We start from the raw sequence: 27,045 nt of genomic DNA on the forward strand, positions 1-27,045 counted from the left end.
GCAAGTGGAAATCAAGTTTTCCATAGGGAACTACAAAGACAAGGTTTTATGTGATGTAGTACCTATGGAAGCTTGCCACATCTTATTAGGGAGACCAAGGCAATTTGACAAGAAAACCTTGCATGATGGTCTCACTAACGAGATTTCCTTCACCCATAAGCATAGGAAGTTTGTACTTAGTCCTTTACCACACTCTCAAGTGGTGAAAGACCAAATACAAATGAAACATAAGAGGGATGAGGAAAAAAAAAAAGTGCTAGAAAAAGAGAAAATCCTTAGGGATAGAAAGGCGTTGGAGAAGAGTGTTCCTTCCCACAAAGTTGCTCAACAAGAAAAGCCTTTTGAAAACATCTTAGAAAATTTGCTTCTTGTTGAACAACCAAGCCTAATCTTTTGTAAAGGAACACTTGCATGCACTGCCACAAGTAATGAACTCATGAGTCTACTTCCTCAAGTGGAAAAACTTTTAAGTGAATTTGAAGATATATTCTCTAATGAGGGGCCCATTGGACTCCCTCCTATTAGAGGTATAGAACATCAAATTGACTTCATTCCGGGGGCAAGCCTACCAAATAGGCCCGCTTATAGAACCAACCCCGAGGAAACCAAGGAGATAGAGACACAAGTTCAAGACTTGTTGGAGAAGGGTTGGGTTCAAAAGAGCCTAAGCCCTTGTGCTGTACCTGTCTTGTTGGTGCCAAAAAAAGATGGAAAATGGCGTATGTGTTGTGATTGTAGAGCAATCAACAACATCACCATCAAGTATAGGCATCCAATCCCAAGGCTTGATGACATGCTTGATGAGTTACATGGGTCAACCATATTTTCTAAAATTGACCTTAAAAGTGGGTATCACCAAATTCGAATCAAAGAGGGTGATGAGTGGAAAACCGCTTTTAAGACCAAGTTTGGATTATATGAGTGGCTGGTGATGCCATTTGGGCTCACTAATGCCCCTAGTACATTCATGAGGCTCATGAATCATACCTTGAGGGATTGTATAGGTAAATACGTAGTAGTTTACTTTGATGATATCTTAGTGTATAGCAAAACCCCAGAAGACCATCTAAGTCACCTTTGGGAAGTTCTTCTAGTGCTTAGGAACAATAGTTTATTTGCCAATAGGGATAAGTGCACCTTTTGTGTAGATAGTGTAGTTTTCCTAGGTTTCATAGTTAACAAAAGGGCGGTGCATGTTGACCCCAAGAAGATCAAAGCCATCTGAAAGTGGCCCACTCCGCAAAATGTAAGTGATGTAAGGAGTTTTCATGGGTTAGCTTGCTTCTATAGAAGGTTTGTGCCTAATTTTTCAAGCTTAGCTTCTCCTTTAAATGAACTTGTGAAAAAAGATGTTGCATTTTGTTGGAGTGATAAGCATGAGCAAGCCTTCCAAAGGCTAAAGGCTCAACTCACCAATGCACCAATTCTAGCTCTCCCAAACTTTTCCAAAACTTTTGAGATAGAATGTGATGCATCAGGAGTAGGCATAGGTGCGGTATTGTTGCAAGGTGGACACCCCATTGCATATTTTAGTGAAAAACTCCATGATGCCACCCTCAACTATCCCACCTATGGCAAAGAGCTTTATGCTCTTGTGCGAGCCCTAAAGACTTGGGAACACTACCTTGTGTCCAAAGAATTTGTAATCCATAGTGATCACCAGTCTTTAAAGTATTTAAAGGGCCAACACAAGCTCAACAAGAGACATGCTAAATGGATGGAGTTTCTTGAACAATTTCCTTATGTAATCAAATACAAGAAAGGAAGCACCAATATAGTGGCTGATGCTCTTTCAAGACGGCATATACTCTTTTCAAAATTAGGTGCCCAAATTCTTGGATTTGATCACATAAGAGAGCTTTATCAAGAGGATCAAGAAATTTCATCCATCTATGCCCAATGTCAACATAGGGCGCAAGGAGGTTACTATGTGGCCGAGGGATATCTTTTAAAAGAAGGAAAACTTTGCATTCCCCAAGGCAAACATAGGAAGGTCCTTGTCAAGGAATCACATGAAGGAGGACTCATGGGCCATTTTGGAGTTGATAAAACTCTAGACATTTTGAAAGAAAAATTTGGTTGGCCACACATGAGAAAGGATGTCCAAAGACATTGTTCTAGATGCATATCATGTTTAAAAGCAAATTCTAGAACAATGCCTCATGGACTCTATACCCCCTTGCCGATTGCAAATGCTCCTTGGGAAGACATTAGCATGGACTTCATTTTAGGACTCCCTAGGACTGCAAGAGGCCATGACTCTATCTTTGTGGTAGTGGACCGTTTTAGCAAAATGTCCCATTTTATTCCTTGCCACAAGGTAGATGATGCTCAAAATATTTCTAGACTCTTCTTTAGAGAAGTGGTGAGACTTCATGGTCTACCTAGAAGTATAGTATCTGATAGAGATCCCAAGTTCATAAGCCACTTTTGGAAAACTCTTTGGGGCAAACTTGGAACAAGACTACAATTTTCAACTTCTTGTCATCCTCAAACGGATGGCCAAACAGAAGTAGTCAATAGATCTCTTGGGACTATGCTTAGGGCTATCATGAAGGGAAGCCATAAATCTTGGGATGAGTATCTTCCCCACATTGAGTTTGCTTACAATCGAGTAGTCCACAATACTACTAATGCTTCTCCTTTTGAATTGGTATATGGATTTAATCCTCTCACACCTATGGATTTGTTACCTCTTCCTAACCCACAAGAATTTGTGCATAAGGAAGGAGTAATCAAAGCCAATTTTGTGAAGAAAATGCATGAGAAGATTAAAATCCAAATACAACAACAAAATGAAAAGTATACAAAATACAACAATAAAGGGAAGAAAGAAATAATTTTTGAGGAAGGAGACTTAGTTTGGCTTCACCTTCGAAAAGACCGATTTCCAACTCAAAGGAAGTCCAAACTAAGTCCCCGAGGTGATGGACCCTTTCAAGTCCTCAAGAGAGTCAATAACAATGCATACAAATTGGACATACCTCTTGAATATGGAGTACATGATACTTTTAATGTAATTGATCTTTCTCCATTTGTAAGTACCAATGATGACGAGGACGAACTGGATTTGAGGACAAATCCTTTCAAAGGGGGAGGGGATGATGGAGGAGGGCCAAGCTCACCACCCCATGGAAGACAAAAGCCAAGTCTAGAACGTCTACAGCCCAGTGGGGAGCGTCTAGCACAAGGTGAAGAGCGTCTACCCCAAGATGAAGGGCGTCTAGGAGGAAGACTAGAGCGTCTAGGACCTATCACTAGGTCCATGGCCAAGCATCTCCACGCATATTTGGGTCAAGCTACGGATGGTAGAGAAAGGAACTTGTACATGCTACATGAAGGCCCATTAGGGGTAACTTAGTATTTAGTGTAGTGTTGAAAAGCATAAACTTGTCTCCTTTTGTTTTACCCTAGATTGCTCACGGTTTCTAGAAGATTTCTCCCACTAGGACCGGCCATGTTCTCCATGTGCCCATGTGATGTAATTTGCATTTCATTTTGATTAGCATTAGGGTTGCATTATGGTCCTCTTTAGCCTATAAAAAGAGGAGCCTACACCTTGTATTTTCAAGATTGAATAGAGTATTGTTATGCTGCCAATTTAGTGCCATACATTACTCCTTGCCTAGCTTCTAGGTTTTAATCTTCATTTCACCACCTTCAAAGGGGCTGGCCGAACCTCCCTATTCCCACACTCTTCATGCACCTTCAAGGTCACCACACCTCTTAGGAGGACCTTGTCCATCTCCTCCATTAAGCTTCCGCACCATCTTCCACAAACATCCAAGAAGAGCTCATAGGAAATCCATCAGTAGGTCTCCAGAATTCGTGGTCGAATTCTCTCCAACTCGGGGAGTATGATGGAGATCAAGATCAAGACAAAAGAGAAGCCAATACTCAAGGACAAGAAGAGGTAGAGGCCGAAGTTGTAGACGCTTAAGAAGTCATTAGCCCACCTCAAAGGCTTACAAGGAGCAAGTTCAAGGAATTAGGAAATAGTGGAAGGTTGTTTTCTCTTTTTATAATATCTTTTGGTGCTTAGAGGGAAACATTAGACACCTCTTTTGTAAAAGCATCTTTAGGCTTTAGTTTAGGAAATTCTAGAAGCTTGGGGAGTGAGCTTAGTAGGGGCGTGAGTGTAGGAGTCTTTTGGGTAGCTTATAGAATAAGCTTTGTAAATGACCGGCCCTTCCTCCTATAAAAGGAGGGCTTAGGTCCTTCATAATTGAGATTTGAGAATTGTAGTAGCAAAACTCTCGCAAATTGGTGATTGAGTGTGTGAGAACTTGTCTTCTCCTCTTCCTTGTCTCATCTTGAGTGCCTTGGTTCTCTCAAGTGGCGGCATTGCACACTTATCTTGGAGCATTCATACTTCAAGTGGCGTGTCCATCAACCAAGCTCTTCATTCTCATAAGATCCTCTGTTCTCCATCTTTTCATTTCATTTCCATGTTCATATGAATTCAAAAACATGCTTAGGTTCCTTCTATTCGGTGTTTTGCGCTTAATTTCATACAGTGTTCGGTTCTTATTCTCTTTTGCTGGATTCAAGTGTTTCCTCTTCATTTCTTACTGATTTGTTCGGTGCTTTTCATTTTCTAAGCATTTTAATCGGTTCATTTGCTTCCTTCTCTCTTTTAATCGGTTCAATTGGCAAGAAATGGGTCTTCCATGTGAGTTTGGTGTTTGGTGCAAGTTTTGGTGAGTTCTTGAAACATAGAACATTGATCCATTTCTATTAAAAGTGCCTATTCATTCTCCAACTCAACTTGATTCCATAAAATGTCAAAGAATCATCTATATCTTGCTATTGGAATCATATCAAGTGGATTCTAAGTATATGGCAAATTGTGTTCATACTTGTGGAATTTAATCCTTCTTGCTTTCACAACTTCTAAAAAACAATCATTCAAACTTTCATAATTAAAATTTAAGTAAGTTTCTCTGAGTCCTTTTTTTAAGTGCTTTTCTTTTTTGTCTTTCAAATTTTCTTAAGTTTTGTTGTAAGGATCTTTGGTGATCAAGTGTAAGAACTTTGTCATCTTTCACTTGAAGTGCTTACTACCAAGTGTAGACCTTTTGTGTTTAGAGTGCAAATCTTTCTTGAGTGCATTACAATTCTTTCCTCCTTTACTAAATAGCCGAGTGATACAAGTGAGGATTGGATAAAATTTTTATTTTTCACTAATTGTTTGTTTCCTTTTTGTGCAAATCATGGCTCATTTGTCTTCAAGAGAATCTTCATAGCCACAATCTCCTCAAAAGGCATTTCTTTTGGGAGAGCTTGTGGAATCCAAGAGGACTTTGACCCCTAAGGAAGATGAGATGAGGCAATTAGTGGAAAGGTTGCGAAGAATATAAGAGTTTCAAGAGAGACAACCTAGAGAAAGGAGATGGAAACCAAGAAGAGCCTCTAGAAGCTACACGTACTATGGGAGTCAAGAAGAAGACCAAGATTGGAGAGTGCATAACTTTGAAGAGAGGTTCCATCAACACCCACCATCAAAGCCTTATTTGCCTAGTTTTAGTGGGGAAAGTGATCCCAATGTGTATTTAGGATGGGAAGCTAAATTAGAACAAATTTTTAATGTGTGTGAGGTCCAAGAGGACAAAAAGGTTAAGTTAGCTTCTCTAGAGTTTTTAGATTATACCATGTAGTGTAAAAGACATTGGTTTGAACAAGAGGCCAATTGTGGTCTCTTGGTATGATTCAAAGGAATGCATGCACGCGCGATTTGTTCCTCCTTATTATAGGAAGGAACTCTTGTTGAAGCTCCAACGACTTCAACAAGGGCCTAAGAGTGTAGAAGAATATTTTAAAGACTTAGAAAATACTTTGACCAAGATTAATATGCATAATAGTAAGGAGTCAAAGATAGCTAGGTTTGTGAGTGGTTTAAAGAGAAATTCAAGATATTTTAGAATTATATGAGTACTCTTCTTTGGAAAAATTAGTTCACCTAGCCATCAAGGTGGACTCACAACTTTTGAAGAAAACCAATTTAAAAAATACTCATAATGATGGCTTCTACAAATCTTCATGGAAGGAATAAAACGAAATTTCTACAAAAACTTTTCCTTCTAATTTTTAAAAGAAACCACTCCTAACAATAGAGTTTCTAAACCTTCCACCTCTAGCCCTAACTCAACCACCAAAACCTCAAACACAAAATGTTTTAAATGTTTAGGTTTTGGGCACGTAGCTGCAAATTGTCCATCCAAAAGAACAATGATGGTAAAAGGAGGGGTTGTAGTGAGCGACCATAGTTCCCAATCCTCAAGGTCTTGTTCCTCTACCTCTTCAAAAATCCAAAGTGAGGATGAATATGAATTGCCTTGTAAAGGTGATTTGTTAGTAGTAAGGTGCAAGTTTGGACAAGTTCAAAAACCTTTTGATGAAAGTCAAAGAGGAAATATTTTTCATACAAGGTGCCTTATTAATCACAAATTATGTTCATTAATTGTAGATGGGGGTAGTTGCACCAATGTTGCAAGTACAAGAGTTGTGGAAAAACTTGGATTACCCACCATCTCTCATTCAAAGCCCTATAAGCTCCAATGGCTTAGTGAAGAGGGAGAAGTCATAGTTAATAAACATGTCCTCATAGCCTTCTCAATTGGAAAATATAAAGATGAGGTATTGTGTGATGTTGTGTCAATAGAAGCCACCCACATTCTATTAGGAAGGCCATGGAAATTTGATAAAAAAATTTTACATGATGGCCTTACTAATAAAATTTCTTTTACCTTCCAAGGGCATAAGATCATATTAAAATCTCTCTCTCCAGAAGAGGTAAATGAATACCATGTTAAAATGAAAGAGAAGAGAGAAAATGAAAAAAAGTGTTAAGAAAAGCCTTTTCATCTCCTCCAAAGAGATAAAAAAGGTAATGCTAGCTCACAAGGCTATCTTTATATCCTATCCTAAGGAAAACCTAAAGATGGAGTCGACAATAGATAGTTCTAAATGTTTCCTTTGGTAAAGGAGTTTCAAGATGTGTTCCAAGAGCCTCCTAAAGGATTACCTCCTCTAAGGGGCATTGAACATCAAATTGATTTTATTCCGGGGGCTTCTTTACCAAATAGACCTACATATAGAACCAATCCAACTAAGGCCAAAGAAATTCAACAAGTTGAGGAGTTAATAGCCAAGGGGTGGGTACAAGATAACATGAGTCCTTGTGCTATGCCTGTAATTCTTGTCCCTGAAAAGGATGGGAGTTGGAGAATGTGTACGGATTGTCACACAATAAATAACATCACCATCAAGTATAAGTATCCCATCCCTATATTAGATGACTTGTTGGATGTGTTACATGGGTCTCAAATCTTCACCAAAATTGATCCTAAAAGTGGGTATAATCAAATCCGGATTAAACTGGGAGATGAATGGAAAACTTCTTTTAAGACCAAGTTTGGGTTGTATGAGTGGTTAGTCATGCCCTTTGGCTTAACCAATGCTTTGAGCACCTTCATGCGACTAATGCATCATGTCTTAAGAACTTTTATAGGCAAGTTTGTAGTAGTCTACTTTGATGACATCCTGATCTACAACTTGAACATAGAAGACCCTAATGAGCATGTTAGGCAAGTTCTAGAAACCCTTAGGAAAGAGAAGTTACATACCAATCCGAAAAAATGTGTCTTTGCCTTAGACCATATAGACTTCATAGGGTTTGTAGTGAGTTCCAAAGAGGTGCATGTTGATGAGAAAAAGGTGGCAGAAATTAGAAATTGGCGACCAATATTAGTGAAGTATGAAGCTTTCATGGATTAGCTAGTTTTTATAGAAGATTCGTGAAAGACTTTAGTACTATTGTTGCACCTCTCAATGAGATAGTAAAGAAGGATGTAGTGTTCAAATAATGCCAAGAACAAGCAAATGCTTTTGAAACCTTGAAGGACAAATTAACCAAAGCACCCATTTTTACACTTCCCAACTTTGCTAAGACATTTGAGATTGAGTGTGATGCCTCTAACATAGGAATTGGGGCTATCCTCCTTCAAGAGGGTCACCCCATAACTTATTTTAGTGAGAAACTCAAAGGGAGTCATCTTAATTACTCCACCTATGACAAAGAGCTTTATGCTCTGGTTAGGGCTTTGCAAAATTGGCAACACTATCTTTTCCAAAAGAGTTTGTGATGCATAGTGATCATGAATCTCTTGAATATTTGAAAGGCCAAAACAAACTTAACAAGAGACATGCCAAATGGGTTGAGTTTATTGAGCAATTTCCTTATGTGATCAAACATAAGCAAGTAAAGTCTAATGTGGTGGTGCATGCCCTTTCTAGAAGACATACCTTGTTTAATGTTTTGGACACTCAATACTTGGGGTTTGATCACATCAAAGAAATTTACAAAGATGACCTTGACTTTTCTCTCATCTTTCAAGAGTTCTCAAAGGGTGGCCACAAAGACTTTTTCATACATGATGACTTTCTCTTTAAAGGGGAAAGACTTTGTGTGCCCCAAGTGATGGCATTTTCATGAAGTTCTTCTTGAATCAATGTAGAGTATGGGGCGGAAGCAATGAATGAGAGTGAGCAAGATCCTCCTAAGAGTGGTGTTGATCTTGTAGGTGCATGATAGGTATGGGTATTGAGTGGTTCGGCCAGCTCAAGGGAAAAGATGAAGGAATTGAAGTTTAGAGCCTAGGATTCTAGGGAGAAGCAAAGTTGAGCACAAATGGGCAGCATAACTTTACTCACAATAAACTTGAAAATACAAGGTGTAGGCTCCTCCTTTTATAGGCTAAGGAGGACCATAATGCAACCCTAATGCTAGCCAAATGAAATGTAAATGTGAAGCACATGGGTGCACATGGCACATGGGTGCACAAATGAGCACATGGGGAGGGGTGTGTCTAGTTTTTATGCTCACCCCCTCCATGGGCTTTCTAGACCGGCCTTGGTAAATTTAGAGGTTTTTTTAGAAACTCTAAGTTTACCTAGGTTGGTGTTTTAGGTGCCAAAATTAATTCTAAGAAAATTACAAATAAAGTTCCTATGCTAATTTTGACAAGAAATTAAAGTCTACTCTACACTAGAGTTTATGGCATTTGAACATGTAAAAGAACGTCTTCTTGGATCCTCTTGGCCATAACTCTATGGTTGGCCCAAATCTACCCTTTGGTGGGCTTGCATGTGGGCTTGTGCTTGGGCCTCTTCCATCATCCCCTCCCTCTTGAAAAGGATTTGTCCTCAAATCCATTGCTTCTTCTTCTTCATGGCTAGGGGAATGGATGTGGCTGGATGGTGTCCATCATCTCCTCCTTCTTGAGAAGATCTATCCTCAGATCTACAGACTTGATCTCGGATAGCAACCTTTTGCTTCGCCAAAGCTTGTCCTCCTGGATCAAACGTCCACCTATAGAAATAATCAAATAAGGCATAGGTGTTAGTTTGCAAATTAATTTTACTAGGTTGCCATTTTTGTTTTTCTTTTGGTTTTGGCAACCTTGGACAAAGTTTCTCTTTGAATGGTTGTGTGTGGTCTCTAATCATCTTATGTATTTTAAAATGTTCATTTGTGGTTACTTTCTCTTTAGGCATAAATCCTATAGAAGATGGTAACAACTTAAAAGGAGAAAGATGATTGAACCCACACATAACTTTAAAAGTAGAAATATAAGTAGTTTTGTGAACTACTTTATGGTATGTTTGCTCACCTCTAGAGTTGTGTGTGCACTTCATGATTATTCTAGGCATAGTAGAAAGAGCTAGATTTTCAAATATATTTTGACCATGCGTTTGAGGATGATAAGAATTTAAAGTGTGCAATTTAGTTGGAAGTTTTCCAAAGGAAATCCTCAAATCATGGTTTGCGAAATTTGGAACTCTATTCAACACTATGCTTGAAGATAAACCATGAAGATGTATCACTTCTCTAGAGAAGAGTTTATCCATAACCATGAAGATTGAATCACAACCTTTTGTTGTCCTAGGGAGTTTTAATATGAAATTTATATCTTCCCAAGGATCATTTGCAAAAGGTGAAGGAGTATAGAGTTTATGAGACATTGCCTTGGGCGTAGTTTGAAAACAAGAATTGTACCTAAGGTAATGTCTTTGAACTTCTTTTCTCATGGGGGACAAAAGTTTTCCTTTTAAAAGCTTTAGAGTTTTATCAACTCTAATTTGTCCCATGAGTTCTCCTTCATCAAGACTCTTTCTCTTATGTGTAAGGATAGTCTCGTTGTGACAACCATTGTTTATAAGGATTTGTACACTTTGCAATGGTTGTCTCAATAAGACATGACAAGTTTCTTTAGGCCCTACTTCACATAAAAATTTGTTTTTGTAGATGCTTATAAAAAACTTGACATTCACTTGGTGATATCCTAGCACATATGAGAAATAATCTATTTCATTTTTATCTATGCAAGCTTCTTTTAAAGACTCTTCTTTTTCACTTAGGCTTGCAAGTGTTCCTTTACAAAAGGTAAGGCTTTGAGGTTGTTCAGCAAGACACATATTTTCAAAGGTATTTTTAAATCTTTGGTCTTGTTGAATGACCTTATGGGAAGGAACACTCTTCTCCCACGCCTTTTGTTCTTCAAGGGTCTTCTCATGCTTTTCTTTTTCTTCTTTTTCTTTAGCTTCCCTTTCGACTTCCCCTCTCTTCTTTTGTATTTTTCTTTCCTTTCTTTCTTTATGGGAAGCAAACAATTTTTCTACCCTCATTTCCCAATCTAGGCAAGCTTCTATATTTTCTTTTCCATGGAAATGGGGTTGTTCTACCCTAACCTCTCTTGGGTTTTCTTGTTCTTTTCTATCTCCTCTATGTCTTCTAGGGGGTGCTTGATAATAATCATTTACTCTAATGCTTCCCTCCCCAAAAGGATCATGATCTTTAGAGATATATGCATGAGAAGGTAATTTTTTTAGAATGTGAGACTTCTCATCCTTTGCTTTAGTCAAAACATTAAGTTTAGTCTCACTCTCCAATTGTCTATATGCAATTGATTGCACAGTTTGTGAAACTTCTTTCAAAAGAGTTTTTAAAGATTTTAAATCACTTCCAATAGACTTTGTAGAATGAGAAGAAGAAGACATGGCTAAAGCTTTGTGTATACAAGTATTTTACCTTGAGAAAACTTAGGAAAGTCAAAGAAGGTAGTTTTCCAGGTAAGGGAGGTGAGTCACAAAGGACTACTTAAATACCAAGCCTTTGCCTTAGCCAAAAACTATCCCTCAATGTCTTCACACAAAACTTTTTCTTAGTAAACCACTTAGAACACAATTAAGTTGAGAAATCAAATTTTCAATGAAAGAAAACAATGCAAGCTACTAATCAACAAAGCTAGTCGGTTTAACACAAATTTAAACAAAACTAACCATGCAAAGCGTAGCTATGAAAACAAAAGAGAAGCAATTACAAACAAGTAACAATTACTAATCAAGAATGCTATACTATTCGGCCCTAGGTGAGGCTTCTTGGACACTTTGAGCCCTTGAAGACACACTCACCGTCTAAACGTAATTAACAAGGTAATTAACAATAAACCAAGTTGCAAAGGAAATAAGAGAACTCCCTTTGTTGATCCTCTTTTTGGTTAGTGCACTTCCTTGTTGTCTTTGCTTGTTGATTTTCCAAGTGTTTGTAGTGTTTTCAAGAATGCTTGTTTCGGCTTTGGCCTTGTCTTCTCCTTAGAATGATGGTCTTTAATTCTCCAATTTCCAGCACCTAGCAAAGGGCTAAACCTTAACCAAATCAAGTTCCCATTCACATAAGCACCAAAGAAGAATTAAATTCCAGCACCCAAATTAGAGGTCAAAGAACAAAAGCAAGAAACAAATTTAATTGAATAAAACAATACCACCAAAAGGATTTAGATTATGACAACTAGAAAGAGATTAAAGAAATTAAAGCAAACAAATAAAGGTACTCAAATAAAGGTTGGTACACAAAAGAATTCCTAAAGAAAAGCACTAGATTAGATGACCAAATAAAAAAAACAGCACCACTGGAAAATGTTGTGGACCAAAAAACGTGTTTGTTCCCCGATTTATGCTGAGCTGTATATTTAAAATTTGACTCTGAAATTTGATATGCAAGATATTCAGGATCTTATCTAAAATCTGGCTTTGGAATCACTCAAAACGCATGCACCATTTGTTTTTAATAAATTTTGCAATTTTGGTGTTCGGTTAGGCCAGCTGGAGCGCCTCAGATTTGCACTCTGATTTTAAAAGATTTATCATTTTTTTTCTGTTGCTTCTTTTGACCTAATTCTTTTTTTGTCCTGTCTATAACACTTTAAACTTGCATATTCCAGAGAATCAAAATTTTCCTATGAGTGGAAATATTTTTTCTGGGTTAAAACAGCCAAAACAGAGAAGGTGAAAACAGGGGAATCTGAAAACTGGAAACAAAAACAGCAAGATACCAAAGTTTAGACACAATGGAAATTTGTGAAATAGAATTTGTGTATGATCTAAACACAAATGGAACTCAAACTAAAATTAAAAAGGCACCAAAAGATCAAAGAACAGCAGATTTAAGCAAATAAAGAGACCCAAAATCAAGAAACAATTAAGCCAAATAAAAGGACTACTATGAATTGTTGACAATATGGATGAACATGACTTGACAAAACATGTATAGATTCAGAAAATTAAAGACTCAAAGCATAATATGAACCAAATAAGGAAAGCAATAAAGACTCAAAAGCCTAAAAGAAAATAGCAACACAAAGGTGTATGGAATCCTATCACAAATTGCACAAGAAATTGTTCAAGATCAATTGAACAAGAGTGCTTCGGTTGGATCTTCCACAAAGCACACCAAGAACAAATTAAAATGTAAAAAACAGCAAGACAAGTAAGGAAAGTAAATGACAATATGAAATAAAGAAGAACTAAAATTGAAAAGACAAGGAGCTACTCATCTTGAAGAACCAAAGCTCATGATACCAAATGATGGCATTTTCATGAAGTTCTTCTTGAATCAATGTAGAGTATGGGGCGGAAGCAATGAATGAGAGTGAGCAAGATCCTCCTAAGAGTGGTGTTGATCTTGTAGGTGCATGATAGGTATGGGTATTGAGTGGTTCGGCCAGCTCAAGGGAAAAGATGAAGGAATTGAAGTTTAGAGCCTAGGATTCTAGGGAGAAGCAAAGTTGAGCACAAATGGGCAGCATAACTTTACTCACAATAAACTTGAAAATACAAGGTGTAGGCTCCTCCTTTTATAGGCTAAGGAGGACCATAATGCAACCCTAATGCTAGCCAAATGAAATGTAAATGTGAAGCACATGGGTGCACATGGCACATGGGTGCACAAATGAGCACATGGGGAGGGGTGTGTCTAGTTTTTATGCTCACCCCCTCCATGGGCTTTCTAGACCGGCCTTGGTAAATTTAGAGGTTTTTTTAGAAACTCTAAGTTTACCTAGGTTGGTGTTTTAGGTGCCAAAATTAATTCTAAGAAAATTACAAATAAAGTTCCTATGCTAATTTTGACAAGAAATTAAAGTCTACTCTACACTAGAGTTTATGGCATTTGAACATGTAAAAGAACGTCTTCTTGGATCCTCTTGGCCATAACTCTATGGTTGGCCCAAATCTACCCTTTGGTGGGCTTGCATGTGGGCTTGTGCTTGGGCCTCTTCCATCACCAAGGGTCTTTGAGACAATCTCTTGTAAAGGAGGCACATGAGGGTGATTTAATGGGACACTTTGGGGTAGCGAAAACCTTAGATACATTGCATGAGCATTTCTTTTGGCCTCATGCATAAATTCGTACATAGCTTTTGTGATAAGTGCATAACATGTTGGAAGGCTAAATCTAAGGTGCAACCCCATGGTTTATATACCCCTCTTCCTATCCTGGACATGCCTTGGGTAGACATCTCTAAGGATTTCATTTTAGGTTTTCGTAAGACATTTAAGGGTATGGATTCTATATTTGTGGTGGTGGCCCATTTTAAAATGGCCCATTTTATTCCATGTCACAAAGTAGATGATGCTTGTCATATTGCAAATCTCTTCTTTAAGGAAGTTGTTAGATTGCATGGGCTTCCTAAAAGTAAAGTATTTGACATAGACTTTAAGTTCTTGAGTCACCTCTGGAAGAAATTATGGGGGAAAATTAGCACTAAACTTTTGTTTTCTACTGCTTTTCATCCCCAAATTGACAGTCAAACAAAAGTGATCAATAGAATTTTGGCCCAAATGTTAAGATGCCTTATTTCTGGGAACCCAAGGGTGTTGGAAGATTTACTTCTTCATATTGAGTTTGCTTATAACCGAGTAGTTAACTTCACTACTTCTCACACTCCTTTTGATGTTGTGTATGAGTTTAACCCCCTCACACCCCTCACACCCCTCGACCTACTTCCTATTCCTGTACTTGATGAGGTTTTGTGCAATGATGGTTTTGAAAAAGCATCTTTTATTAAAAACTTGCACCACCACATCAAGCACGAAATTGAAAGGAAGGTAGGCAAGTATGTGCAACACGCCAATAAGGGGCACACAACATTGATCTTTGAACTCGGGGACTGTGTTTGGCTTCATTTGAGGAATGATCGTTTCCCTAATCAAAGGAAATCCAAACTCCTACCTCGTGGTGATGGCCTCTTCTAGATCATCAAAAAGATCAATGATAATGCTTATGAGTTGGATTTACCTGACACGTATCTAGGGAGTCATTCTTTTAATGTTAGTGATCTAACTCCTTTATGTGAGAATGTATGGCTTTAAACAAGAGGGGGGGTGAATGGTTTAAAGAGGGATTTCGAAAAATTTTAAGCCTTGAATGAAATTACTTCGAGAATATCTTGATAAAGAAATCAGTTTTTCAAAACACAAAGCAAAAAGCACAACACCAGAAAAACAATCGGTTGTTTATACCAGTTTACAAATATAAAAACTGAAATTAAAGAGTTAAGGGATAGAGAAAATGCACACAGAGATTTATACTGGTTCACTCTAAACCCAGAGCTACATCCAGTCTTCTCAGAAACAACTGAGGAATTCCACTAAGCAATCAAACCTAGATCACTTACACCACAACCAAAGAAGTGACCTTGATCCCCTCAAGACACTCACTTCTCTTGGTCAACACATGATATGAGTTGGATTGACACTAACAAGATACACAACAATTAAGGAGGCTTAAGGTAATCTCAATGGAGGATAATGCCATCCAAGAGAGAAGCCAAACTCATTGAACAATGAATGCCATGTCCTTTTCACAAACACTTGGCAGAATTGAAAGGAAAGCAAGAACAAATCAAGAACACAAATAGAAAGACAATTGCTACATGTAATATATCAAACTGGACATAATTTAAACTAGAACAAGTTCCACCGATTGAAAATACCAAATGAATAAGATGAACCGAACAAAATCTTAAGACAACACATAGAACACAAAATAATCGGTGAAAAGATGAAGAACACTTGGAGAACTCTAGATTACGAATGTTACAACCCAATCCTATTCCACACACTTAAGAATGATCCAAAGCTCTTTCAAATCTTGGAAAAACTGTTTTGATAAACTCTTTCTGTTACTTCAAGATTAGGAGCGTAAAACCACCTTTATATAGACCCACCAAGTGGTCAAAAGCATTTAATAAAGGAGCCATGTTAGTTAGGATCATTTAAAACATATTAAAATCGCTTAACAGAATTCTGTTAAGGTTTGCAGGAAAACAATCGGTTGTTTTGTCGAAACAATCGATTGTTTTGGTTTGACAGCAAAGTCAACCAAGTTTTTCAAAAAAAGCTAAGGTAAAACAACCTGTTATTTTGAAAAACAACCTGTTGAATTTTTGACAGCTTTTTAGAAAACACATCTTTTCAAAAGGTTAAAGATTCAAATGAACTTGGATCATCTTAAGGAGTGAATTAACAAGTTTCAAACAACTAGACAACACACACACCCAGCAGCAAGGTCTTCAAGCTTTCCTCTTGGATTTGGAGACATCAAAACATCTTGTTCAACAATTTTGGTTTTGACAGCAAGTCAACCATAAAAACAGTTTTCAACCTTTTCTAAAAACACCTAAGTATAAAACAATCGGTTGTTTCGACAAAACAACAGGTTGTTTTTCACTTAGCTTGAAAAACACTTTTCTTTTAAAAGGATTGAGAGTGCTTATGCTTTGGATTCAATCAAGAGTGGATTACATATAAAATCTACCCCAGATCCTATCTAAAAGACAACTCAGCAACAACAAGGACAACCATCCTTCATCATCCTTCAAAGGGTTTGGATTCTTCAAAGCTTGAACACCACTTGGTTCAACAATCTCCCCCTATTTGATGAAGACAAATCCCTGGTGCTTATGTTTGATATGATTGAATCTGAAGCAGTACCTGCAAAAATGGCATATATACAGTCCAATGCTTCTTACAACAGCAGGTTAGATTTTCACACTTTGAAAGCATAAATCCTGATAAACAATCGGTTGTTTACTCGAAACAATCGGTTGTTTCTATCAGCAGCAACAGAAAACAATTTTATATCAAAGATTTTAACATACTAAACAATTTTAGATAAGGATACACAAGAACCAATAATTCTCCCCCTATTTGTCTTCACAAATACACTTTAACAGTATCAAAACAAATTTAGGAGAGATTATTAAGATCAAGGATACCTAACTCATTTCTTAGAAAGAAGAACCACTCTTTTGGTAGTGGTTTAGTGAAGATATCAGCTAACTGCAGTTTGGTCTCCATAAACTTCACTTTACAGTTCCCATTGCTCACATGATCCCTGATGAAATGATGCCTTATCTCAATATGTTTGGTCCTTGAGTGCTGAATCTGATTTTTGGTAAGATTGATGGCACTTGTGTTATCACACACCAAAGGAACTTTGCTGATTTGTAATCCAAAGTCTGCAAGTTATTGTTTGAGCCACATAATCTGTGCACAACAGCTTCCAGCAACTATGTACTCAGCCTCAACAGTAGAGAGAGCAACACATGCTTGCTTCTTGCTATGCCATGAGATTAGGCTTGAGCCAAGAAGATGGCAAGTGCCACTTGTGCTCTTCCTATCTATTTTGCAACCTGCAAAGTCAGAATCTGAATAACCAATTAAATGAATTGGAGAGTGAGAAGGATACCATAACCCAACAATTGATGTTCCTTTGAGATATTTCAGAATTCTTTTTGCAGCTTTGAAGTGTGACTCTTTAGGATTTGCTTGATATCTTGCACATAGACACACCGCAAACATGATGTCCGACCTACTAGCTGTTAGATATAGCAAAGAGCCAATCAATCCTCTGTATTTGGTTTGATCTACACCCTTTCCAGCAGCATCAACATCCATGTAGCAACTTGATGACATTGGAGTGCTTGCTTCTTTGCAACTCTCCATTTCAAATTTCTTGAGAATCTCCTTGCAATACTTTGATTGACATAGAAAGATCCCATCCTTTATTTGCTTAACCTGCAATCCAAGAAAGAAGGACAATTCTCCTATCATAGACATTTCAAACTCACCTTTCATTGCAGCCACAAATTCTTCACACAAACTATCTTGTGTAACACCAAAGATGATGTCATCAACATAGATTCGCACAAGAATTATTTCTGAATTTGACTTTTTGATGAAGAGAGTCTTGTCTACCATTCCTCTTTCATAACCATGAGATAGCAGAAAGTTGCTAAGCCTCTCATACCACTGCCTTGGAGCTTGCTTCAGTCCATACAAAGCCTTCTTCAACTTGAAGACATGGTTGGGATGTTGATGATCTTCAAAGCCCGGTGGTTGATCCACATACACTTCCTCATTGATGTAGCCATTCAAGAAGGCACTCTTGACATCCATTTGGAAGAGTTTGAAACCACTCATACAAGCAAAAGCCAGCAGCAGCCTCACAACCTCCAACTTTGCAACAGGGGCAAAGGTTTCACCATAATCTATGCCCTCCTCTTGATTGTAGCCTTTGGCAACTAACCTTGCTTTGTTTCTTGGATCACCCCATCTTCATCCAACTTGTTCCTGAACACCCACTTCGAACCTATAATGTTCATCTCAGCTGTTATAGGGACAAGAAACCATTCTTCGTCCCTTGCAAACTGATTCAACTCTTCATGCATAGCTTCAACCCACTTCTCAACCTTGAGAGCTTCATCAATTGACTTTGATTCAATTTGTGAGACGAAAGTTGTGTGCCTGCAGAAGTTTGAGATGGAGCTACGTGTGGAGACACCTTCCTTTATTTGCCCTATGATGTTTTCCACTGACAGATCTCTAGGAATCCTCCACTCTTTGGGCAGCTCACTCAGTTGCAGAATTTCAATCGGTTGTTTGTGCGAATCAACCGGTTGTTTTTCTGCACAGATTTCCAGTTTCTCCAAACTGATGCTCTGTTCATCCTCTTCAACACTGGTCTTCGGGATTTGGATGTTTCTTTGATCTACCTCATCAAAGATAACATGAACTGATTCTTCTACAGTCATCAACCTCTTGTTGTAGAATCTGTATGCATGACTTGTGAGAGAATACCCTATGAAGATGTCAAGATCCGCTTTCTCATCAAACTTCCCCAAGTTTTCCTTTCCATTGTTGAGAACGAAACAGCTACAACCAAAAACTTTGAGATGATTGATGTTAGGCTTCCTTCCATTGAAGAGTTCATATGGAGTCTTCTTCAGAATAGGCCTAATAAGCACCCTATTCATCACATAACAAGAAGTGCTCACTGCATCAGCCCAAAAGTACTTAGGAAGAGATGATTCACTAAGCATTGTCCTTGCTAGCTCTTCAAGAGACCTGTTCTTCCTCTCTACTGTTGGGTCTATTAGTGTCTAAGTTCAAGAGGGGAGGGGTGAATTGAGCTTATAAAATTTTCGCAAGAACACACAATTTTTAGTATACCAGAGACAAAAAGAACAGATTGATTTTACATGAAACAGATTGATTCTTCAGAGCAGTCTAGCACAATTTGACTTTGTTCAAATTAAAATTGTAATCAACAGAGAGTTATAACAGAATCAGATTAATTTGATTTTATGAGTATGAAGAATACAGCTATGCCAAGAAATCAATCAACTTCATTCAACACAAGGTTTTAATGAGAATGAATCTTTCTCAGGTTTTAATGAATAGACAATTTGTTTTTCAAATCAATTAAAACAGCATATACAACTGCCTCGTTTGAGATTAGAAAGCTTTAACAAATCAGGAAGAACAGTTCTTATTTAAACCCAGAATTAACAGATTTAATTTCAAAAGAACAGATTTCGTTCTTGACAGAATTAAGCAAAACCAGAAATGAGTGCAGGGATGAGAAGAAAAGGCATACAAGTTTTTATACTGATTCACTCATACAGAGCTACGTCTAATCTCACCTTACCCCAAGGTGGAATCCACTAAAAACAGTACCAATTACTTACAAACACAGCAGTTCTTGAACACTACAAGAACAACACAATCAATGCTGAAAAACCCTATTTCAGCACACCTTGCACTCCAAGAAACCCTATCAAGGAGTGACTAACACTTACACCTTTACAAAACAGAATAAAGGAAAGATTACACCTGAAAAGAAGATGCAAGAACTCAAAACAGTAGTTCAATTTGCTGCAGAACTGCACCAGCACCTTCACCAAGATCAAAGGTTTCCTAGAACAAGCACACTTGAAAATCTCTTTGGAAAACCTTTCAAAAATCTTTCAATCCTTCTTCTCACATGGAAATTGTTTGATCTCTGTCAAAAATGTAATTGCTCAGCACCTTTTCATGTGAGAGAGACTTTTCTTTATATAGAAAACAGTTTCTAACCTCTTTTCAAAAAACAGTTGAAAAGCAGTTATGAAAACAACAGATTCATTTTTTAACTTAACAGATTTATTTTGTGAAAACCGCCAACTCAGCTAACTGAAATAACTGTCTGAGTGTTACCTTTGGTGCTCTAACTAACTTGTGAAAAACCTTTCAACTCACCAAAGAATAAACCTGTTCTTTCTCAGTGAAACAGATTAAAATATAGCAAACAGGCCAGCTCAGCTTTAACTGAAATAACTAACTAAGCTTTACCTGTGGTGCCCTAACAGAATTTTAGAAAAGCCTTTTAACAGAGAAGAAATAAACCGATTCTTTCTCCATAAAACAGATTTATTTTTTGTACTGATTTAAATCTTTTAAGAGCACTTTTAAAAGCTTTTCAAAAACCATTTAACCACATCATGTGCTTGATCTAGACTTGGTTAGGCATCTAGGATGGGTTATACAGCAAAAGGCAACCTTACACAATTACAAGCCTAATTACAACTGAATCTAAAACCTATTACAATCTTCAAAGCACTCAAGCTATTTTCTTCATCAAACACACATCAAGCCTTGGTAGGGAAGAAGCTTCCTCCAGCTTCAACATCTACCACTCCATTCTGTTGTGGAGTTCTTGGAGCAGAGAAATTATGCAGAATCCCCATCTTTTCACAGAACTTGCTGAACTTCTCATTTTGGAATTCTCCTCCATGATCACTTCTAATAGAGCCTATGTTGTTCTTTGTATTTTGCAACCTTCTTTCTAACTTCTTGAATGCAGAAAAGGCATCACTCTATGATTCCAAGAAGAGAGTCCAAGTAAACCTAGAAAAGTCATCAACAATAACAAGAGCATAGTAATTTCCACCAAGGCTCATAGTTTTTGATGGTCCAAAAAGATCCATGTGAAGAAGCTCAAGGAGTTTTAAAGAAGAAACAACATTTTTTATTTTAAAAGAACTTTTCACTTGTTTCCCTTTTTGGCAAGCTTCACAGATATGGTCCCTCTCAAACTTGAGCTTTGGTAGCCCAATCACAAGATCCCTTGAAATTAAATTGTTCAAGTGATTCATGTGGATATGAGCAATTCTTCTATGCCAAAGCCAAGATTCATCTTGCTTGGATAGAAGATAACCAATTGAACATGGTGAAGAGATATCTAGAAGATACACATTATTGATTCTCTTACCTACCAACATTACCTCTTTGGTGTTGGGTAGACAGATGTCACATGTATTTGTTTTGAACATCACTTGATATCCCTTGTCACATAGTTGGCTAATGCTTAGCAGGTTGTGCTTTAGACCTTCTACATAGAGCACATCATGGATGACCAAGATGTCTTTGTCTCCTATGGATCCTCTCCCAAGAATCCTTCCCTTGTTGTTGTCCCCATAGGTGACATGCCCTTCTTGCTTAAAGGAGATGCTCAGGAACTTTGATTTGTCCCCAATCATGTGCTTGGAGCATCCACTGTCCAAGTACCATTGTTTCTTGCTCTCCTCCAAGTTTTCCTACAAAGAAGATTTTCAAGTACAAAGATTTGGTCCCCTTATGAATGTGGGTCCTATTTGGTTTACATTCATCAATTGAACCTTTACTGCACTTAGGAATCCACTTCATAAAGCCCCTAGGAACAACATATTTTCCGATTTTACAGAACCTCACAGAATGGCCTCTTTTCATGCAATAGAAGCATGTAATAATCAGTTGTTTCGACGGTCCAATCGGTTGTTTTTCTGACATTTTCGAAAATGATTTTGAAAATCTATCTTGTTTGTTTTGTGGGTTAAAACCCAATCCAGCTTTTCCAAAAACACAATTTTGAGATGTCAAGACATTCTCAAAGTTGGATTGACCTTTAGAAAGCTTATCCACAGTTTTAACAAGATAGTGGACCTTCTTTTCAAGATTTTCGAAATTTTCACAAACAAGAGTATCACACTTGCAAGAGGAGCTTTTGTAAACAATTTCAAGGTTTTCAAAATCTGTTTTTGAATTTTCTAATTCCTCTTCCAATGATTTAACTCTGTTTTCAAGCCAGTTATTCATTCCCTTGAACTGATTGTTCAAGAGGGCCAATCGGTTGGCTTCTTCATGTGTTTCTTGAAAGGCTTGAAGCAATTGATTGTAATTTTCAGAGTTTGAGGAGTTAGATGAACATACACTACTTGAGTCATCTTCCTTTCTGGCCATGAAGCAGAGGTTGAGGCTTTTCTTGTTTTGCCTTCTTTTCCTTCTCGCTTGACTCTTTAACCTTGCCTCCTTTGGTTCATTGTTTCCATGAGCAGCCTTGAGTGCGTCCCACATCTCTTTAGCAGTTTTGCATTTTGATACCTTGAAAAACTCATTAGTATCTAGTGCAAAAACTCATTAGTATCTAGTGCAGAAGCTATTATGTTTTGAGCAGTATTATTCCTGCCGGTTGACCAGAACGTGCTTCGTGCGTAGCTGCAACTCGCGTAACAAGGACACCTTCGAATTGGTTCCAGATCTTCACCCTACACCGCCGTGAGTACCTGAAACAGAGAGAACAAAGGGCACCCTCGCGGCCGTTTGCACTCCGACGATCAAGTCAGCAAGCAGAAAACACCAAACACCTCCGTATCGGAGCACCGTAACTGTGAAGCTCTGAAGGCGCGTAACTGAATTGTAACTAAGTTTTCTCTCTCCAATCACTCGTGCGTACAGTGAGTAAGCATGCAAATGATTAGAGTGTGTGTAAAAGGCGTAAAGCGTACCTCACTAAGCTTTCAGAGAAGCTTATATACCTTGGGTTTCAGTGCTTACTGCCACGTGGCCTTTCTGACTTAATCGCAACTCCACGTGGAAGGCCTTACAATGCTGTAACCCAACTTAGGGAAATCCCAGCGTGTAAGTCTTCCTTCCTCGAAGTGCATCTGGCGCAAGGGGTGACTACCTGGGTGCCAACTCATGCGCCCCAGCCTTTAGTCACTCACCATGCGAGTGTATCGGCCTTCCTCTCGTACCAGACACATGGATTACCCCTGGGCGTGGCCCTCTCCCGGGTCGTATCTATCCCAGGGATTCTCCAGAGGTGGCGTGGGTACTTCACGAGTCAGGTTACTCCCTACTGGTACTGGGGATATGGCCTTGAAGCCACCTTTCTCTTTCCCTTATTACTATGGCCTTGAAGCCACCTTCCTCGTCCGTACCATGGCCTCTCGCTGGACGCCCCCTCCACAGTCTTCCCTACCTGTGGGTATCGGGGGGTTTCACCATCCGTGCCAAAACATACTCTCAGAATAACGAGTCGTGCCTTTAGGGTGGAAGACACTTCAACCTGTCGACGCCCAAACCTGGCGACACCCATGCCTGGCGACGCCCAAAGCAGTCAACACACTGACTTTCCTCCTTGGGCCCCCCTTGGTGGGTCCCACCGTGCGTTTGACTTTGACCTTGGTCAACGCCCAAGGACGGGTCGGTACACAAGCCCCTCAGTCTTGAGCTGACAACTGTTTTCAGCGAAAAGACTAAGGCCTTGCCCTATCGTCCACGTGGCGTTCTGATGACATGACATTCTCTGAGCTGATGACGTGACACTTTCTGCGCTGGTGATGTGACACCTTAAGTCACGCTTTAACCTCTTGACACGTGGCCCAATCGCACGGCCAGCACTTAACGCCTCTTGCGGTCCTCAAGTTTACGTTAAGTCTTTCAAAATCGTGATCTTCAGTTACTTTCGCATTTCTCAACACTGTTAATCTTCTCGAAGCTTTCTCTGCGCTCTCTCTTCACACCTCAAACCTTCATCAACCCGATCATTCAAAGGTATGATTTTTCTCCTTCGATGGCTCTTCCCCTTGGCTTTTTGTATTTATATAACTGCCTGGGTCTGTTTATTTCCCTCGCATTCGCACTTTTTCTTCCTCATTTCTTCATCCCCCCTCTTCTCAATCTCTCGCGTGGGTAGGGTTTTTCTAGGGTTTCTTCCACTTTTTCGCCCTAACCCCCATTTGCTAAACCTTTACTCTTCTTCATTCTTCAGTTTCCTTCATGGTGTGCACTAAAACGATTTCCAACCCTCCACCTCCACGGGTCAACTACAGAGCCCTATACTCTTGGGCCCCTGATGACTTGCTCTCTGAGTGCTCAAGCTTAACCTCCATGAAGGATTGAAGGGACCACGCAGGCGACCCAAACGTCTACCAGTTCGACGCCTTTGATTGGAGCCATGATGCGTACATATCTGTGCGCCCCTGCACCCCAGGCGAACCTGTCTACATGGACGAGAGGTCGAACAACTGGGTACCCTTCTTTTTCTTCTACCAAACTGTGTTCAAACGCATAGGAATGCGTTTGCCTTTTCTGGGTTCGAGAGGGAGCTTCTCACCGAGATCAATGTCGCCCCAGCCCAGCTACACCCCAATAGCTGGGCGTTTGTCAAAGCATTCGGGATATTGTGCGGGTACTTCGGTCAACCCCCCTCCGTGGACATCTTCCTCCAGTTCTTCGAGGTTAAGAAGCAAGGGAAGAGTCTATGGGTGAGCTTCAACGGTATTGCTGGGAGAGTCCTTCTATCCCTGTTCCAGCAATCCTACAAGGGATGGAGAGGCAAATTCTTCAAACTGGGTTGTACTGAACACGACCACTCTGCACTAGATGGCTTCCCCTTGTACTGGGTGAAGGAGGTGAAGCTGACCAAGCCCAAGACCTTGGATGAACTGCCCTCAACTGATCGAGAGGTCTGCCAAGTTTTGGCTAGCATGGGGGTCCTCGATACTGCAGAACTGATAGCTCGTGAATACGATGCTGAGGCCCTCACCAGATATATTAGTACGAGAACCACTCCCCATTTATCAGTTTTGATTTCTGCTTCTGTTCGTTTTCACTCTTGCTTGCATGTGAGTTATCTATTTGCTTCATGTTTTAGCTTAGCTTGTGCCTAACCCTTGCTCTGTTTGCTTTCTTGGTGCAGATTCTAAAATGGACAGGAACAAAAGGCTAGCAAGCTTTGAAAACCAAGGGCGAAGCTGCGCCCAAGGGAGCTGGGGACTCCACACACCCAACCTCCGAACCTGCTCCCACTTCCCCAACCTCTCGCCCCCAAGATTCATCTCATACAGCACCTCCACAAACTCTTCCTTCTCCAACTCGCACCCCAAAATCTCCACCTCCCATAGCGGCCATGCCCCTCGCCTTGGCCGAGACTGCCGCAGCACCAGCCCCCCTGGTCAAAGGCAAAGGGGTGGTGGTGGTGCCTTCAGACGACGAAGGGGACTCTGCTGAAGGGTAAGTCTTCAATAGGAGAAAAACCACCAAGGTCGTCACCTCCACTTCCGCTTCCAACCATGGTGCCGAATCACTAAGGGAGCACCCTCCAAGCGCCACCTCACCTCCGCAACAACTGGCTTTGGGGGGTGGGGTCGAGTCTAAACCTGCTTAAACCACTCCTGCACCAGCCCCAGAGCTTCCACAACCAGTCCAAGAAATGCTGAGGGGTTACCTTCACAGGGTGTCTCCAAGGGGCCAATCTGAGGAAGTTAAGAAGGAGGGCATGAACTCCTTGCCTGTGCCAACTCTTGGCGTGATCAGGCCAGGGCCAAGGCTAGTGAGCTTTTTGCACTTCAAGCTTTTGAAAAAGAGTGTGCCTCCCTGAAGGAGGAGAAGCGTCGCTATGAGCGCCAAGAGGAGGCCTACAAGGACTCTTTGAAGGAGGCTCAGAAGGCCAAAGAGGCCGCTAGCAAAAGACTACACGAAGCGGGGCAAGCCCATGCCGAACTTCTGGGGCAGGTCGTGCCTCTTTGTGTGCAGATTGTGGATCTCAAAGACGCCGTTGAAACTTCCAAGGCTCAACAAAAGAAACTCGAAGACCACTGCGTTGATCTAGAGCTGAAGCTGGGAGCGGCGGAGGCAGCACTTGAGGCTAAGACCAAGGCTTGTGACCTGCTTGAGGCTATGGTCATGGCCTTTGACTTGCTTGAAGCCGAGCTGCGGGCAGAGTTGGTCAAAGCTTTTGCGGCCAAAGATCAGGAGCTGGCCTCCCAAGCTGAACACTTCAAAAAAGCGGAGGAAGAGCTGGTCCAAGACGTCGCGGGTGCGTTTGCCGATGGGTTTGCTGAGGCCGTTGCCCAAGCGGCTTGCGCGAACCCGGGGATCGACGTCTCTAGCTGCAGCCCCTTCAACGAAATAGTAGAAGGCAAAATCGTGCCTTTAGAAGCTCATGACGATTAACCTCTCTTTGTAATTCTATAACTCTTGTAAATACTTTCTTCTGCGTACTTGAATATAATTGATTATTCTGACTTCATACTCTTGTGTATTCTTTTCTTCTTTACTGCTTTCGATAACTTGTGTTCATGCTTTATTTACCGTCGCCTCTTCCTGCTTTGGTCTACGCTCTCCTTTTGCACTTCGAATTCCTTCTGCCTCTTTAACTCTTAATAACTTTGACTCACCCTTTGTGGGCCCTGAGGCACTAACCACCGAATGTGTTACTGGTCTCATCATTGTTTGAAGGTGAAGGAGGGCTCATCTCTTCCATGGCCTCGACATCGCTCGAGGGTGAGGGAGGGCTTAGCTCTTCTGTGGCCTCGACATCGCTCGAGGGCGAGGAGGGCTTATCTTGGCCGAAGCCTGCTTACCTGCACTGGGTGTCCACGCTCAAGGAGAGACCTGCTGAACGCAAGGTCGTTTCGTCCTCAGCGTGTCTAAACACTTGGGACAAAGTTGCACCAAACGCCCGAGGAGAGGCCTGCTACAGCAGTACCATATCGTCCTCGGGGTGTCTAAACACCAAGGCTACTAGCCCTTATCTTTGCGCACTTGGTGCCCACGCCTGAGGAGAGGCCTGCCCGAGGGCAGCGCCGTTTCGTCCTCGTTGTGTCTTAAAACACCAAGGCGATCAGTGTTCTTGGTGCCCACGCTCGAGGAGAGGCATGCTGAAAGCAGTACCGTATCGTCCCCGGTGTGTCTAAACACCAAGATGACCAGGGACTTTGGTGATTACGCTTAAGGAGAAGGTTTCCCGAAGGATGGCGCTTCTCCTACATGGTGTGTATCTACACCAGAGTCGCCTAGCTCTCCACTGCTCTCCACTGCTCCAAACTTCCTTACTGCCTGATGCCCACACTCGAAGGAAACACCCCCCGCCACTTCCTTGCAAGGTGTCGAGGCATTAGATACCGGGGCTAGCCTTTCTCACCTGGGGAGGGGGCATCCCGAAGAATCCGTTAACCCCTGCCTAGGGACTAAACGCCCCGATTTTAACTTTGCTATACGTACCTTTCAAACTTGACGCCCACGCCCGAGGAGTGCGCTTCGGCCACTCCCTTTGGGGTG

The 27,045-nt window shown here is 40.3% G+C and overlaps 1 pseudogene; it reads left to right on the forward strand.

Moving 5' to 3' along the window:
- The first annotated feature begins 267 nt into the window (after nucleotides 1–267).
- LOC137815571 (uncharacterized) lies at nucleotides 268–7,776 on the forward strand (annotated as a pseudogene).
- Nucleotides 7,777–27,045: the final 19,269 nt, after the last annotated feature.

The sequence above is a fragment of the Phaseolus vulgaris genome, chromosome 1, assembly GCF_000499845.2.
Source record: "Phaseolus vulgaris cultivar G19833 chromosome 1, P. vulgaris v2.0, whole genome shotgun sequence".
Lineage (NCBI taxonomy): Eukaryota > Viridiplantae > Streptophyta > Magnoliopsida > Fabales > Fabaceae > Phaseolus > Phaseolus vulgaris.